Here is a 15,967-nt window from a genome sequence, read left to right as displayed (position 1 = left end):
TGAGCCCATCACATCCCAGGAGAGACTGGCCTTGCACAGAGCAGACAGGGCATTCACACCGTGTGGTCCTCTTCGAGGAGGACACCTGCAGGAATGGGTGAGAACCAGCATGATGGCTCCACGGTGTGCCAGACCTGTCTGTGGGTGCTCCCCAAAGTGGCATTTTCCCGTCAATCACCCTTACCCTGTCCTGTCTACAACTCCTAACATCTGGTTCACAGGGAGTTGGCTCCCCCAACGCCTGGGGTGCTGCAGGAATGCACAGTATGTGGGGGGACAGGTCCAAGCAGCAGGGTCTGGGTGGACATTTTCCTTGTTCATTTCGTCCTGGGATCCCTCACACTCTTCTCCATGCTTCCTGTACCTGGTTGGGCAGCCAGAGCTGCAGAAATGAGCCCACATGTCCAGCTCTGCTCATAGTGTTCCTCAGCGCAATTGCTGGTGCCATCCACTGCAGAGCAGCCTGCCTGAACCTGCACCCCTGACTGGCCTGAGGTGGCCTGCCCCATGCTCTCCAGGGGGCAGGCCATGGGCAGGACTTTGGTTTCCCCGAAGCTCCTGGTATGACCTTACAGGGTCCATTCCCGGGATAATGGGTGGGGACACTCCCTCTCTACTTCTGACCTTGTTGTCCCCTTTGTGTGAATCCCCTTCAGGCTGGTCTTACCACCTATGCATCCGGGAAGGGGCTACAGATATGCCAGCAGAGCTCCAGTGTATTTTCTGGGTAAAAATTACTTATTTTTCTAATCACAGAACTCAGATCATAATAACACTTCTTTCAAGCCCTGTTTCTTTAAACAACATAAACTAACTTCAGCTCATTTCCATGGCAGCAGCTTAAGGCCACAGCATTGAAGTCCTATAACTCTGAGCCCCCATGCGTGGGGCCACCGGCACAGTGTGCACAGCATGGTGGGCATCAGTTGAGGTGCTCTGTCCCTCAGAGGACATTTATAAATAAAGTTTAAAAACAAAGGCTGTTTGTGGTTCTGCTCCCAGTGTTCATCTGTCAGGGCTTGAGGAGTCAATGCGGGTATTTTTAGAACACCTAGGAGTCTAGAATTGTGCCTGGTCCGGAGATACTGCTGATGGTCCCCGAGGTCCATGACTGCAGGTATAGGTGTCAGGCTGCCCTCTCAGGAGCGTCTGACTTGAACTGGACGAAAGCAGTGCTTGGCCACAGGTGCTGGAGTCTTAACATTAGCCACCTGGTGCCACCCTGACTGCAGCGAGGGGTCGTAGCTCTGGCACAGATGGGTGCTGAATACCCCACTGATGAGAAGGTCCAGCACCCATAATTCAGGGCCTCTGCAGACACTACCTGATTCCTTGGCTTCCAGAGGCTTCAGAACTTTGTATTAACAAACTAGATAAATGCCTAGCCCCCAGGAGCTACAGGCCAACATGTTAGTTGAGACACAGGGTCTTATGTCAAAAAAGCAGCCCCCGGCTTAGATGTCAACAAAAGAAATGAAGAGTTTTTCCCACCCTAAAGAATAGAATCTGATAGCAAAAGAAAACCCAAGTTAAAATTTTAGAACTAGAAAATAAAAGTAAGCAAGGCAGAAAACTCACTGTTCAGACTTAATAGCACAATGCCAAGATACAGTGAACTTGGAGATCAACAGAAATTAATTCAATCTGAATTACAAAGTAAAAAATAGACTTCTTAAAATGAATAGATCCTCAGGTACCTGGGGGGCTACAGATCTAACATTCATGCCGTTGGAGTCCCACCAAGAGTAAGAGAAAAAGGATGATGCTGGAAAAAAATTGAGAAAATAAAAGACTGAAAAATGCCAAGGTGGGCAAAAAAAAAAACAAGCCTATATATTCAAAAAGCTAAGCAAACCTAAAATGATAAACTCAAATCAGTACCTAAATAAATCATAATCTAACTACTGGAAGCTAAAGAAATAGAAGTGAACAATCTGAAAGGAATATTACAAAAATAATTTCACTAACAATAGCATCACGAAGATTAAAATATTTAGGAATTAGCCAAGGAAGTGAAAGATTAGTACACTGAAAACTACAAAACATAGCTGAAAAAAGGAGACAATGAAAATACATCCCATGTTCATGGGTTGGGAGACCATCTTGTTAAGAAATCAGTATGACACAAGCCAGTTTACAGATTCAATGCAATCCCTATTGAAATCCCAAGGACTTTTTTTTTTCCAGAAAAAGAAAAACCTGTTGTAAAATTTACATAAAATCTGAAGGGACCTCAAAGAGTTAAAACAATTTTGAAAATGAAAAAAGCTAGAGGACTCAGTTCTGATTTTAAAACCTCAAGATACAGTAATTAATACAGCGCAGTGCAGCGCTGCCATGAAGACTGACATTCAGATCAATGGACTAGAACAGAGATCCCAGGAATAAACCCTCATATACATGGACAAATAATTTTTGACAAGGGGGCATTGACTGTTCAATGGGGAAGACAGTCTTCAAGAAACAGTGCTGGGAAAACTGGATATCCTTGTGCAAAAGGATGAACTAGACCCATAATTATCTGACACCATATATGAAAATTAATCAGAGAAATAGCAACATGGAAAGGACTTTGATCTTGCTAGCTCTGAAGAGAGAGAACTGGAGAAGTAAGCCAAGGAATACAGGCAGTCTCTAAGAACAGGAAACGGCAGAAAGCTGATCCTTTCCTAGATCCTCCAGAAAGGAATGCCACCCTAGTAACCTGGATTTTGTCCAGCAAAACCCATTTCAGACTTCTGATATCCAAAACAGAGTGATGCCAGAGAAATGGCAGCATGAGAAATCCTCTTGGTCTCTCCCCTTGAAGTTTCAACAACTTGAACAGCTATGACTCAGCAAAGGATTCCCTGTTCAACCTGCAAACACGCCTGAGAGATCTGTGCATGGAAACTTTTAAAGGTGGGCAAGAGGGAACAAACCGGGAGACAAGAAGGGAGAAAGGCTGAGATGACCCACAGACACGGCCCTGCAGACCAGAGTTTACAGCAGGGCTCAGCCCAGAGAGGGGAGGAATCTAGTGGATGGTGCTCCTTTCAGCCAGGAATAGTAGGAAGATGTGGAAGGCATTCCCGTAGCAGTGAGCAGATATGGAAGGCATTCCCATAGCAGTGAGCGGAACAAGCTGTGGCTAAGCCCAGACACCTAAGCAAGGACACAGCACAGAAGTGCAGCTGTGGTTGTTGGGCAGTCAGTGTTCCAGACACAGAAACATAGCCATGGAGCCCTGCTGCCCTGTAGCCTCCCAGAACTCATCTCATTTCACCTTTGGTGTTGGGTTATGGGGCATATTATCTGCAAACCCAAGAACTGGTACTACAGCATCACATTTTTCCCTGAGCAAAGAATGCACTCTGTGACCAGTCCCAGGGTCAGGAAACTAGGGGGACCCCACAAGCTACAAGGTCACCATTACTGGGAGGGCAAAACAAAAGCTGTCCCCACCCCCATGCATTGCAGCTACACTGATGGCAGCATCACTGGGATTTCACAGAGCTAAAAACAACAAAAAAAACAAAAAAACCTTGAGATTCAGCCCACCTAGTTGAAAGGAATAGAAAGACATCTTCCTATTAATCTGCTAGAGAAGTGCCACTCATACATAGATGCTAAAGCACAGAAGAAACCCATCAAATACATGCATAACCAATATAGTGAGGCAGCTCAGGGAAAAAAAAGTGAATCTCCAGAAAATGTACTCAAAGACTTGGAAGTATGACATACAAATGACAAAGTCAAGATTGCAGTTCTGAAAATACTCAAGATGTGAGAAATACAGACAGTTTAACACACTCAGAAAACAAATCAATGAACAGAATGAGTACTTTACCAAAAAGATCAAAACTTCAAAAAAACTAAACAAATTCTGGAGATGAAGGGTTCAATAAAAGAGGTAAAAAATGAAGTATCAACTTCCGGCCAAGATGGAGGCGTAGGTAGACACACTGTGCCTCCTCACATAACCAAAATAAGGACAACAAAAATTTAGAAACAAAAAAACAACCAGTACTGACAGGAAGTTGAACTGTATGGAAGTCTGCCAACCAAGAAGTTAAAGTAGACATACTCATTCAGACTGGTAGGAGGGGCGGAGTCAGGCAAAGCAGTAGCTGGTGGACCCCGGGTGCAAGGCAGCAAGTGGACCCAACAAGGTGGCAGATTGTGGAGGGGCACAGCACACAGGGCAGCTGGCAGACCGGGTGATCCCACATTCACGTACAAATAAACCAGGTGAAACTAGGGAGCAAGACAGACCTTGCAACCCAGGGCTCCAGCGCAGGGAAATAAAGCCTCAAAACACTGATTGAAAACACCTGTGGGGGTTGAGGTGGCAGTGGGAGAAACTCCCAGCCTCACAGGAGAGTTCATTGGAGAGACCCACAGGGTCCTAGAACATACACAAACCCACCCACCTGGGAATCAGCACCAGAAGGGCCGGCTCACTTTGCTTGAGGGAAGTGACGGAAGTGACTGGAATTCAGCAGAGAGTGCAGCAAGCAACATTGTTCCCTCTTATACATACAACCCCTTCCCCACATACACCCAGTGACGTGGGTTGCCCCGCCCTGGTGAACACCTAAGACTCTACCCCTCACTACGTAACAGGCGCATCGAGACCAAAAAAAAAAAAAAAAAAAAAAAACAAAGCCCAAATGAAAGATCAGATCAAAGCTCAAAAAAAAAAAAAAAAAATACAACTAAGCAACGAAGAAACAGCCAAACTATCAGATGCACAGTTCAAAGCACTGGTGATCAGGATGTTCACAGAATTGGTTGAATTTTGTCATAAATTAGATGAAAAAATGAAGGCTACGCTAAGTGAAATAAAGGAAAATGCACAGGGAACCAATAGTGATGGGAAGGAAACTGGGACTCAAATCAATGGAGTGGGCCAGAAGGAAGAAAGAAATAACCAAACAGAAAAGAATGAAGAAACAAGATTTCAAAAAAAAATAAGGAGAGGCTTAGGAACCTCCAGGACATCTTTAAACGTTCCAACATCTGAATTATAGGGGTACCAGAAGGAGAAGAGGAAGAGCAACAAGTGGAAAAGTTATTTGAACAAATAATAAAGGGGAACTTCCCCAATCTGGTAAAGGAAATAGACTTCCAGGAAGTCCAGGAAGCTCAGAGAGTCCCAAAGAAGGTGAACCCGAGGAGGAACTCACCAAGGCACATCATAATTACATTAGCCAAGACTAAAATGAAGGAAAGAATCCTAGAAGCAGCAAGAGATAAGGAGACAGTTACCTACAAAGGAGTTCCCATCAGATTGTCAGCTGATTTCTCAAAAGAGACCTTACAGGCAAGAAGGGGCTGGAAAGCAAACTAGAACAGGAACAGAACCACAGAAATGGAGATCACATGGAGGGTTAGCAACAGGGAAGCTGGGGGAGGAGAGAGGGGGGAAAGGTACAGAGAATAAGTAGCATAGATGGTAGGTAGAAAATAGACAGGGGGAGGGTAAGAATAGTATGGGGAATGTAAAAGCTAAAGAATTTAAAAGTATGACACATGGACATGAACTAAAAAGGGGTAATGTGGGTGGGAGAGGGTGTGCAGGGTGGAGGGGAGTGAAGGCGGAAATGGGAGAAATGTAATAGCATAATCAATAAAATATATTAAAAAATGAAGTATCAAATATAGGAACTAAAGCTGACCAGATGGAGAAAAGAATTAGTGATATCAAAGATAGAAATCTAGACATTATGCAGAGGGAAGAAGAGAGAGACTGTACAAGAACTTTCTGGCTCCATGAGAAAGAGTAAGATAAGAATAACAGGCACACTAGAAGAGAGGGAGAAGGGAACGAAGAGACTATTGAAAGAAATAGTTGATGAGAACTTCCCAAACCTATGGAAAACACTCACATAGTTACCTCAATCCAAAGAGGCCTTCTCCAAGACACACTGTATTAAGACTGTAAAAATTAATGATAAACAATTCTCAAGGCAGCCAGGGAAACTAGGGAAGTGACCTGTAAAGCCCATCAGGTTATCATTGGATTTCTTAGCAGAAACTCTACAAGCCAGAAGAGAGTGAAGTCGAATATTCAAACTACTGAAAAAAATTACCAGCCAAGAAGATTATATGCAGCAAAGTTATCCTTTAAATATGAAGGAGAAATAATGACTTTTCCAGACATACAGAAACTGAGGGAATTTATCACCAGAAGACCTCCAATGCAAGAAATATGCAAGAGGTTTATTCTACTTGAAACAAAAACCAAAAGGTCACAAAACTACAAGTAAGATCACTAACAAACTTACAGCCTAAAAAGGGATAATTTTTGGCAACAAAAACATAAAAGGGGAGGGGGTAAAGGTCTTATTTGTAAAGGATGATGGAGATCAGATGCATTCCAAAAAAAAAAAGGACTACTGCATACATGAAACTTTCTTGTTCATAAACCTAATAATAGTGCAACACACAAAAATCAACTGAGACACAGCTTTAAAAAAAGGAAACAGAAGATGGAGGTGTAGGTAGAAACCCTTTGCTTCCCCCACAGACAAAAAGGAGGATAACAACAAATCCAAAAACAAAAAACAACCAGAAGGGCCAGAAAATCAAACTGCATGGAACTCCAAGTAACCAAGGAGTTAAACATTCAACAGGCCAGTGGAAGGGACGGACAGGGCCAGCCAGGGAGGCAGAGATGACCTGCATCAAGGTGGCTGACTATGCAGGCAAAGTGTGGCTGGCTGAAAGGGAAACTAAAGACTCAAGCTAGCTGTAAACTACCACGGGGGTTGCCACGGCAGGAGAAACTCCAGTCTCACATGAGCGTTGGCAAGTGGGGCTACAGCCAAGCAAGCAAGCTGCATTGTTCCCTCTCTGACCCCTCCCCCACCAACAGCACTACAACACAGCAGAGGTTGGCCTCCCCAGGGTGAATACCTAAGGTCCCACCATCCTACAACATAACAGGTGGGCTGAGACAAAGAAATGGGGCCCAAATGAAAGAACAGATCAAAACTCCAGAAAAAGAGCTAAGTGACAAGAAGATTGATGACCAATCAGATGCAGAGTTCAAAACACTGGTAATCATACTACCCACAGAAATGGTTGAGTATGGTCACACAATAGAGGAAAAAGTGAGAGCTATGCAAAGGGATGTAAAAGAAAATGTACAGGCAGTCAACCGTAATGGGAAGGAAACCGGGACTCAAATCAAAGATTTGGAACTAAAGGAAGAGATAAACATCCAACTAGAACAGAATGAAAAAATAAAAATTCACAAAAATGAGGAGAGGCTTAAGAACATCTGGGACAACTTTAAACCAATATCTGAATCATAGGGGTGCCAGAAGGAGAAGAAAAAGACAAAGAAATTGAAAACTTATTTAAACAAATAATGAAGGAAAACTTCCCCAATATGGTGAATGAAATAGACTTTCAGGAAGTCCAGGAAGCCCAGAGAGTCCCAAGGAAGTTGGACCCAAAGAGGAACACACCAAGGCACATCATCATTAAGTTACCCAAGATTAAATATAAGAAGATAATCTTGAAAGCTGCAAGAGAAAAGAAGATAGGTACCTCCAAAGGAGCTCCCATAAGACAAGCAGCTGATTTCTCAAAAGAAATCTTGCAGGCAAGAAGGGGCTGGGAAGAAGTATTCCAAGTCATGAAAGGCAACAACCTACATCCAGGATTACTCTATCCAGCAAAGCTACCATTTAGAATAGGAAGGCAGATAAAGTGCTCCCCAGATAAGGTCAAGTTAAACGTGTTCATCATCACCAAGCCATTATTATATGAAATGTTAAAGGGACTTATCTAAGAAAAAGATGATAAAAAATATGAATAGTAACATAGCAGCAAACTCAACTATCAACAACTGAACATGAGAGAAAAGAAAAACGATGAAAACAAAAACTAAGCAAACAACTAGAACAAGAACAGAATGAGAGAAATGAACATCACACAGGGATTTCAGTGGGGAGGGGGAAGGGAGGAATAGGGGGAGAAAGGTACAGGGAAGAAAAAGCATGGTTAGTAGGCATAAGGTAGATGTGGAGAGATTAAAAAATGGTATAGAAAACAGAGGACTCAAAGAACTTATATGTACAACCCATGGATATGTCTAAGCGAAGGGAGAATGCTGGAGGGTTGGGGGAGCAAGGCAGAGGAGGAATGGGGGGGGGACTGGGAAAACTATAATAGCATAATCAATAAAAATATTTTTTAAAGATTTTATTTATTTATTTTTAGAGAGGAAAGGGAGGGAGACAGGGAGAGAGAGAGAAACATCAATGTGCAGTTGCTGGGGGTCATGGCCTGCAACCCAGGCATGTACCCTGACTGGGAATCGAACCTGAGATGCTTTGGTTCACAGCCCGCACTCAATCCACTGAGCTATGCCAGCCGGGAATAAAAAATATTTTTTAAAATCTTAAAAAAAAACAAATTGCACTTCGTGAAAATTAGAGTTTTGTTCATCAAAAGACAATATCAAACCCTGTCTGGGTGGCACAGTTGGTTGGAGAATCATCCTGTACACCAAAAGGTTGTGGGTTTGACCCTTGGTCAGGGAACATATCTAGGTTGTAGATTCAATACCCAGTCTGGGTGCATATGGAAGGCAACTTATCAATGTTTATCTCTCACATTTGTGTTCCTTTCTCTCTCTCTCTTCCCCCCTTCCTCTCTCTCTCTCTCTGAAATAAATAAAAATCATATCCTTAGTTGAGGATTAAATAATAAAGAATAAATCTTTAAGACAATGAGGTTTTCATAAAACCAAAGAATGGGAGGAAATATTTTTAAAAAGATTTTATTTATTTATTTTTAGAGAGGGAAGGGAGGGAGAAAGAGAGAGAGAGAGAGAGAGAAACATCAATGTGTGGTTGCTGGGGGCTGTGGCCTACAACCCAGGCATGTGCCCTGACTGGGAATCGAACCTGTGATGCTTTGGTTCACAGCCTGTGCTCAATCCACTGAGCTACGCTAGCCAGGGCAGGAGGAAGTATTTAAACCTTATATCCAGTGAGGGATTAACATCCAGAATACACAGAGAACTCCTAAGATTCAACAACAAAAGAACAAGCAACCCACTTCAAGAATGGGCAAAGGACTTGAATAGTCTTTATCCAAAGAAGATACATGAAGGAAGAGCCAATAAGCTTATAAAAAGATACTCGACATCACTAATCATTAGGGAGGAGGGTGGCAGAAGGAGAAGAGAAAGAGTGAGAAATTGGAACTCTATCTGAAAAAAATAGTGAAAGAAAACTTCCCTAATTTGGTGAAGGAAATAAACATTCAGGTCCAGGAAACACAGAGAGTCCCAATTATGATGGATACAAAAAGGTCCACTCCAAGACACCTTTTAATCCTAATTAAAAGGCCAAAGGTTAATGATGAAGAGAATGATTCTTGTAAGCAGCAAGAGAAAGAAGTTAGTTACCAGATGATTACTAGATGGGAGGGGGGAGGGAGAGAATGGGTGAAGAGGTAAGGGGATTAAGAAGTATAAACAGAGCCCTGGCTGGTGTGGCTCAGTGGATTGAGAGTTGGCCTGTGAAACAAAGGGTTATTGGTTCAATTCCAAGGTCAGGGCACGTGCCTGGGTTGTGGGCCAGGTTCCCAGTAGGGAGCACACAAGAGGCAACCACACACTGATGTTTCTTTCTCTCTCTTTCTCCCTCCCTTCTCCTCTCTAAACATAAATAAATCTTTTTTTTTTTTTTGTACAAATAGGTAGTTACAGAATAGCCATGAGGATGTGAAGTACAGTATAGGAAATGTAGCCAGTATGTATACCCATAGACATGAACAATGGTGGGGGGATTACCTGAGGGAGTATGGGGTGCTGGGTGGAAGGGGGACAAAAGCAGGGGGAAACCAAGGACAACTCTAATGGTATAATCAATAAAATATAACTTAAAAAAATCAACCAGGACAGTAAATCTGAACACCATCAAATAAACCAACCTAATTAACATTTATAGAAACTTCACACAACAAAAGAAGAACACATATTATTCTCAAGTACAGGGGACATTTACCAAACATATATCATACTGTGGTCATAAAACAAGTCTCAACAAATTCAAAGGATTCAAGTCACATAAAATATGTTCTCATTCATAATGGAATTCAACTACAAATCACTAACAGAAAGATCCTTTTACAATCTCCAAGTATTTAGGAATTAAATAATACAGTTCTTAAAAAACCTATGAATCAAAGAATAAATCAAATGGGAAATCCAAAAGCTGGTATTGGGTCGGCCAACAAATTCATTTAGTTTTTTCCATAAAATAGACACATTTTTCATTTTCACCGAAAACCTTATTGATTTGGATATTTTGAATATGTCAGCTATCTCCCACATGGTATAATGTTGATTGTTTTCAATTAATGTCTTGATTTGATCGCTGTCAATTTCAACTGGTCTACCTGGCCATGGAGCATCATGCAGTGAGAAATCTCCAGCATGAAACTTTGCAAACCACTTTTGTTGGGGTCCACCCTGCCTGGTCTCAGGAAACTGTAACTGCCTGTAGCTAAGGCTGAGTAAGAGACCTCTTAACCAGGAGACACTAAGGAGACAAAATTTATTTCCCTGGCATGAACGCTGCCTGTTCTGTGCCGGACCCCAATGCTTGATCAGTTAGCCAGTGATGGGTAAGATTTCCCAAGGGGGGAATCGCCTAAGACAGGCATGATCATGTGGAGGCCTCAGGGAAGGACTTGGGGGGCTGTGGACATGAAGGGGTGATTGACATCAACCCCTGCCCCCTTGGTTTTGTCAAAGCCTGAGTCATTGAGAAATCCAAGTCTCCTGGCTGCCTTTGTCTCCTCTGCCTGACTCAGGCCTGTGGAAATAACAGGGGCGGTGCAGTCCAGACAAGAGTTGGCGGACCCCCGGGGTAATCAGGCCTGAGACATAGAATATGAAAGATCCTGTGAGATCTGCTTGCTGGAGAGTGCTCTTTAATTAGAATATAAAGGCATGGGCAGGAAAGGAAACTAGCCTTTTAGGTCCTGTAGTCTTTTTAAATGATAAAACCCCAAAATCTCAGCCCAGAATCTCAGCAGGAGTTCTGCCAGGCCCTTTCAAAGTTAACTACTTGCTTGATCTTCCCGGCCAAACTGTAATTCAAAAACTGCTATCTGTATTCTTAATAAAAGCCTGCTCGGGTGGGAGAATGAGGCACTCTCCACTAGAGAAAGTGGCCGTTTGGTCCCTATTTCTCCACAGGACTCAGTTGTCCATGTGTATGTTTTTCTCGTGTTTCCATGAGCATCTGAAGCAATGGATACTGCTGGCTGGTATTCTTCACACACTTTTTACACATTTGATCAGTCAGAGCACCTTCTCCATATACTGCACAAATCTTTTGCTGCATTTCAGTTTCGTTTTTACTTTTCTTGAAATAATAAAGCATAATATGCTGAAAGGGTTGTTTATTTTCTTCCATCTTCAATATTACAATGGCTACACAAAAATTCACCAATTTTGGTAATTTTTAAATGCATGCTGATATGACAGCTATCACTATACAATCTAATAAAATTGTTTCAAATTAAGTTAAAGACAACTAGGCACTACCAGAGCTATCTTAATGCAAAAACCCAAACAACTTTTTAACCAACCCAAGTATTTTGATAAGATCAACAAAATTGATCTCTAGCCAAACTTCCAGAAAAAGAGTAAAGACATAAGTTACCAATATCAGAATGAAATGATGCTGCTAAACATCTTCTAGATATTAAGGACATAATGAGGGAATGTATGAACAACTTTTATACCAGTAATCAACAACTTAGATGGAATGGACAAATTCCATCAGAGACACAAATTACCAAAGCTCATCCATGAATAAACACAAAACCTGAAATGTTCTATAGCTATCAAAGTCATTGACTGTTTAGTTTAAAATGTGTATTTTATTTTATGTTTTCAGTTACAGTTGTCATTTAATATATTAGTTTCAATTTTACAGTGTAGTAATTAGACATACAATTTATGAAGTGATTCCCCCCAATAACGCCAGTACATAGTTATCACATTTTTTTCCATTTTTATTTATTTATTTTTCTGGAGTCAGTTTTCATGATTCAATACCTTAAGGAGGGATAAATAATGAGGTCATTTTTAATATTTCAAATACAAATAAAAGACAGCTAAATAGCCACTCCACTGAATTTCTCCCAAACAAATGACTTCAGAACCCATCCAAAACATGTAATTCCTTCTTTTATTTTTTTCATTCAATATTATTTTTGTAGTAGTTTCAGGTGTACAGCATAGTGGTTAGGCAATCACATACTTTACAAAGTGTTCCCCTTGATGTTTCCTGTACTCAACTGGCATCATATGTAACAATATTATTGACTATATTCCTCATGCTGTACTTTTCACCCCTGTGAATGTGTAGTTTTAAGTATTTCTATTAAAAAAAAAAACACCCTCCAGTTTCTGATAGCTTCACTAGCAACCAATTGATGTTTCTTTCTCACATTGATGTTTCTCTACCTCTTTCTCCTTCCCTTCTCCTCTTAAAAAAAAAAATGCTGAAACAGTTTCTCACCAGTAGACCTGCTTTACAGAAATACAGGAGTCCTTCAGGGTGAAACTGAAAGAACACTAGATTGTAATTCAAAGCTATAAGTCAAAATAAGGAACACTTGTGTCTTAGTCCACTTGGACGCCATATCAAAATACCTTAGGCTGAGTGGCTTAAACAACAGTTTTCTCAGCTCTGGAAGCTGGGAAATCCAAGGTCAAAGTGCCAGCAGATTTGGTGAAGGCCCACTTCCTGGCTTGCAGACAGCCATTTTCTCAGTGTGCTCTCAAACTGCAGAGAGATAAAAAGAGATCTCTCATGTGCCTCTTCTTGTAAGGGCACTAATCTCATCATGAGAGCTCAACTCTCAAGATCTGATCTATTCATCTCCCAGAGGCTCCACTTCCAAATGTCATCATATTGGGGGTTGGGGTTTAACATGAATTTGGGGGGACACAATTCAGTCCACGACAAATAGTAAAGGTAACTGCATTGGTAAATGTAAAAGCCAGTATTATTGTATTTTGTATAGTTTATAACTCCTCTTTTTCTTGTATTATTTAATAGGCAAATGCACAAAACAATCATTAAAAATCTATGGCTGCCGTGGTTGGGTGGCCCAATTGGTCGGAGAGTCATCCTGAACACCAAAAGGTTGCATGTACAATCCCCAGTCAGGCAACATGAATCGCTTGTGGGATCAATATCCAATTGAGGCAGCATATGGGAGGCATCTGATCGATGATTCTCGCACACGGATGTCTGTCTGTCTGACTGTCTCTCTCTCCCTGCCTCTGTCTCTGTCTCTGTTTTCCCCTTCCTCTCTCTATAAAATCAATAAACATATCCTCAGGAGAAGATTACAACAATTATATGGTAATGGGCTCCTATTATAAAGACACAACCTGTGACAATAAAAATATAAAGGAGGGACACAGATGTATAGGAATAGAGTATTTGTATACTATTGGAAATTACTGGTATTATTCAAATTAGGATATTATAAATTTATCCTTGATTGTCATAACATGTTATTGGTAATCCCCAAGGTAACCACTAAGAAATACCTAAAAACAAATTTTAAAAAGAAGGGACTCAAGAAGGTATGTGTTTAAAATAAATACAAAAATAGTCAGTGATGAAGGAACTGGGGAACAAAAACATACTAGACATACAGGAAACAAATAAATGGGAGAAGTAAATCCCAAAGAAAGCTGGGGTGGTTGTATTAGTATCAGACAAAATAGAATACAGTTTTATTCTGTATTCTATTAGAATTCTGTATTATGTATAGAATAATATAAGCTATATTAAAATATAGCTTATAAAATTATAGGCATAATAAAATATGGCTTTAAAATTTCTTTCACAAGAGTCAAAGAAAAATATATTGACTTTCAAAACTTCTACCCATCAGCCCTTGCTGGGTAGCCCAGTTGGTAGGAGCATCATCTCATGCACTGAAAAGGTTCTGGATTCGATCCCCAGTCAGGGCACATACCTAGGTTGTGGGTTTGATCCCTGGTTGGGGCACATATGGGAGATAACTGATCAATGTTTCTCTCTCACACCATGTATCTCTCTCTCTCTCTGCCTTCCTTTCACTCTAAAATCAATAAACATATCCTTGGGTGAGGATTAAAAAAACAAAAAATTCAACCCATCAAGGAGCTATAACAATTATAAACACATACACACCAAACAACAGAGCTCCAAAATATATGAACCCAAAACTGACAGAACTGAAAAGAGAAATAGACAGGGCAGGGGAAAAGTACGGTTACAGTTGTGAGTATGCAAAACATAGAGTTTATTCTTGTATAATTATGTATTAATTATTGTATTATTTTTCATTGGAACAATTGTAAACCTACTTTTGCCCCACCCTGTATAATAGTTGGAAACTTTATTTATTTATTTTAAGATTTTACTTATTTATTTTTAGAGAGAGGGGAAGGAAAGAAGAGAGGGAGAGATACATCAATGTGTGGTTGCCTCTTGTGTGCCCCTTACTGGGAACCTGGCCCACAACCCAGGCATATGCCCTGACTGGGAATCGAACCAGTGACCCTTTGGTTATCAGGCTGGTACTCAATCCACTAAGCCACACCAGTCAGGGCAATAGTTGGAAACTTTAATTCCCCACTTTCATAATGTATTGAACAACTAGATAGAAATTCAGTACGGAGACAGAGGACTTGAACACTAAGTTACCTAGACCTAATGAAATACATAGAACATTTAACCCAACACTAAGCAAAATAAACATTCTTCTCAAGAGGACATGGAACATTCTCAAGGACAGACGAGTTGTTAGGCCACAAAACAAATCCCTACAAAACAAATTTAAAATAAATTTGAACAAACTGAAGAAAATACAAAGAATCGCCCCTGGCTGGTGTAGCTCAGTGGATTGAGCGAGGGCTGTGAACCAAAGCATCACAGGTTCGATTCCCAGTCAGGGCACATGCCTGGGTTGCAGGCCCCAGCCCCCAGCAACCGCACATTGATGTTTCTCTCTCTTTTCCCCTCTCCCTCTCCCTCTCCCTTCCTTCCCTCTCTAAAAATAAATAAATAAAATCTTAAAAAAAAAAAAAGAAAATATAAAGAATCTTCTTTGACCATAATGGAATGAAACTAGAAATTAGTAACAAAACAAAATTGGTTTTTGTGTGTGGAAAATTCCAAACACATGGACATTAAAGGACATTCTCTTAAATAACCAATGAGTCCAAGAAGAAATCACAAAGGAAAGTTTTTAAATACTTGGAGACTACAGAAATGAAGAAAAAAAAAACTTATAGGAATGCAGTGCTCTGAGGGAAATGTATAGCTCTAAATGCCTACTACATAAAAACAAATCCGTAACACCTAACTACACTTTATGGAACAAACAAAAGAAAAGCTAACTAAACTCAAAGCCAGTAGATGTAAGGAAATAATGAAGCCCAAAGTGGAGACAAATGAAATAAAGCACAAAAAAAAACAGAATTAACTATACAAGCTGGTTCTTTAAACAGATCAATAAAATGTACAATTATTTAGACACACTGGCTAAGAAATTGAAGAGAAGACTCAATTCACTAACACTAGAAGTGAAAAATAGAACATTACTACTGATTTTACAGAAATAAAAAAAGGGTAAGAGAATACTATGGACAATACATGCCAGCATATTAGGAAACCCAGATGAATATCTAGAAACACAAAATCTACCAACATTGACCCAAGGAGAAATTGAAAGTCTAAATAGGTCTATAACAAGTAAAGGAATTGAGTCAGTAATCAAAAAAACATCCCAAGAAAGGAAAGCCCAAAATCAGATAGTTTCGCCAATGTATTCCACCAAACAGTAAGGAATTAACACCAACCCATCCCAAACTCTTGTCAAAAATAGAAGTAGAGGGAACATCTCTTAACTCATTCTATGAAGCCAGCATAACCCTGAT

The sequence above is a fragment of the Phyllostomus discolor genome, chromosome 12 (genome assembly GCF_004126475.2).
Source record: "Phyllostomus discolor isolate MPI-MPIP mPhyDis1 chromosome 12, mPhyDis1.pri.v3, whole genome shotgun sequence".
Taxonomy (NCBI): domain Eukaryota; kingdom Metazoa; phylum Chordata; class Mammalia; order Chiroptera; family Phyllostomidae; genus Phyllostomus; species Phyllostomus discolor.
This window is presented reverse-complemented; position numbering follows the sequence as displayed.